At 51.5% G+C, this 2840-nt stretch overlaps 1 pseudogene; it reads left to right on the forward strand.

Annotated features, from left to right (window-relative positions):
* The first annotated feature begins 1471 nt into the window (after positions 1 to 1471).
* The window catches only part of LOC137385230 (cilia- and flagella-associated protein 45-like), a 30886-nt pseudogene continuing 29517 nt past the window's right edge, over positions 1472 to 2840 (forward strand).

Raw genomic sequence — 2840 nt, forward strand, 5'->3', positions numbered from 1 at the left:
GATGGGGATATTTGTGGAGCCACTTCCTCCAGTTAGTTGTTTAATTGTCCACCACCATTCACGGCTGGATGTGGCAGGTCCGCAGAGCTTAGATCTGATCCGTTGGTTATGGGATCGCTTAGCTCTGTCTATTGCATGCTGCTTACACAGTTTGGCACGCAGATAGTCCTGTGTTGTAGCTTCACCAGGTTGACACCTCATTTTGAGTTCTGCCTGGGGCTGCTCCTGGCATGCCCTCCTGCACTCTTCATTGAACCAGGGTTTGTCTCCTTGTTTGATTGCAATGGTAGAGTTTTTTAAAAATTCATTCATGGGAGGTGGTAGTGAGCTGCCTTCTTGAACCGCTGCAGTCCATTTGGGGTAGGTACACCCACAGTACTTTTAGGAAAGGAGTTCCAGGATTTTGACCCAGCGACAGTGAAGGAACAGCGATATAGTTCCAAGTCAGGATGGTGTGTGACTTAGAGGGGAACTTGCAGGTGGTGGTGTTCCCATGTATTTGCTTCCCTTATCCTTCAAGTTGGTAGAGGTCACGGGTTTGGAAGGTGCTGTCGAAGGAGCCTTGGTGCGTTGCTGCAGTACATCTTGTAGATGGTACACACTGCTGCCACTGTGCATCGGTGGTGGAGGGAGTGAATGTTTGTAGATGGGCTACTTTGTCCTGGATGGTGTCGAGCTTCTTGAGTGTTGTTGGAGCTGCACCCATCCAGGCAAGTGGTGAGTATTCCATCACACCCCTGACTTGTGCCTTGTAGATGGTGGACAGGCTTTGGGGAGTCAGGAGGTGTTACTCGCCTCAGGTTTCCCAGACTCTGACCTGCTCTTGTAGCCACGGTATTTATATGGCTACCCCAGTTCAGTTTCTGGTCAATGGTAGCCCCTAGAATGTTGACAGTGGGAGATTCAACGATGGTAATGCCGTTGAATGTCAAGGGGAGATTCTCTCTTGTTGGAGATGGTCATTGCCTGGCACTTGTGTGGCGTGAATGTTACTTGCCACTTATCAGCCCAAGCCTGGATATTGTCCAGGTCTTGCTGCATTTCTACACGGACTGCTTCAGTATCTGAGGAGTCACGAATGGTGCTGAACATTGTGCAATCATCAGCGAACATCCCCACTTCTGACCTTATGATTGAAGGAAGGTCATTGATGAAGCAGCTGAAGATGGTTGGGCCCAGGACACTACCCTGAGGAACTCCTGCAGTGATGTCCTGGAGCTCAGATGATTGACCTCCAACGACCACAACCATCTTCCTTTGCGCTAGGTATGACTCCAGCCAGTGGAGGGTTTTCCCCCTGATTCCCATTGACCTTAGTTTTGCGAGGGCTCCTTGATGCCATACTCGGTCAAATGCTGCCTTGATGTCAAGGGCAGTCACTCTCTCCTCACCTCTTGAGTTCAGCTCTTTTGTCCATGTTTGAAACATGATATGCCAGACCATGAGGTTACAGATTAATTGAGAGGGAGAGATGATTAAATGCAGGAGTGCCTTGCTTAATGTTGACGACAAGATTCTGTCCAAAGTCATCGCCAGTCGAGTCAAGTCTGCTCTGGAGTTGGTGATCCACCCTGGTCAGACCTGTACTGTACCCGGCAGGAAGATCTCAGTCTTGCACTACTCAGGGATACGATCGCCTACGTACGAGACAGGAGGGTGGACACCTGCCTCATCAGCCTGGACCAGGAGAAGGCTTTTGACAGGATATCGCACACCGACATGATGGACGTGCTTTCCAAAATGGGGTTTGGGGAGGGAATCTGCAATGGATCAAACTGCTCTACACAAAAATCAGTAGTGCAGTCTCACTCAATGGGTGGGAATCAGAAAGTTTCCTGATCCAATCTGGAGTCAGACAGGGCTGTCCTCTCTCCCCAGTCTTGTTTGTTTGCTGTATTGAGACCTTTGCTGAGTCTATTAGGAAGGATGTGAGCATAAGAGGGGTGACAATCCCAGGCAGCGGAGGCACTCAGGTCAAAACCTCCCTGTACATGGATGACGTCGCCGTCTTCTGCTCGGATCCGCTGTCCGTTCGCAGACTGATGAGCATCTGCGACCAGTTCGAACTGGCCTCGGGAGCCAAAGTTAACCACGGCAAGAGCGAGGCCATGTTCTTTGGGACCATCCAGTTGGACCGTGCCGTACCACCTATCCTTCGTGGAAAAGTTTCTGCGGAAAAACACCTTTGACCACCAATCCATCAGGCAGTGGTCTGCACGGAATGTCCTCAAGGCCCTACGGGAAAAGGAGACGGTGGATCCTGTCGGATGGTTCCCCGAGCAGACCACCAAAGTCATGTGGCGGAATGCTTCATCAGCAGAACTTTCGACCAAGCACCAAGATGTAGCTTGGCTGGTGGTGAGAAGGGCCCTCCCCGTCAGATCCTTCCTGCAAGCCCGAAGTCTCGCCCCCTCCGCGCAATGGCTGTGGTGGGGAAGAGACGGTTGCCCACCTCCTTCTGGAATGTGTCTTTGCAAAGCAGGTGTGGAAAGAGATGCAGTGGTTTTTGTCGAGGTTCATCCCAAGCAGCTCTGTAACACAGGAGTCTGTGCTCTACGGGCTGTTCCCAGGGACGCATACCGAGATAAATATCAACTGCTGCTGGAAGACTATCAATTCGGTGAAAGATGCTCCTTGTCTGTCCGAAACTTGCTGGTCTTCCAGCGCAAAGAGTTGTCCTCGACTGAGTGTTGCAGACTGGCACATTCCAAGGTCCAGGACTACGTGCTGAGGGACGCACTAAAGCTTGGGGCAGCCGCAGCAAAGGCTCAATGGGGAAAGACCACTGTGTAAGGTCCCCCCACCAAGCTGAACTGAGGGGCTGGATCCATGGGAAACCC

The sequence above is a fragment of the Heterodontus francisci genome, chromosome 28, assembly GCF_036365525.1.
Source record: "Heterodontus francisci isolate sHetFra1 chromosome 28, sHetFra1.hap1, whole genome shotgun sequence".
Taxonomy (NCBI): domain Eukaryota; kingdom Metazoa; phylum Chordata; class Chondrichthyes; order Heterodontiformes; family Heterodontidae; genus Heterodontus; species Heterodontus francisci.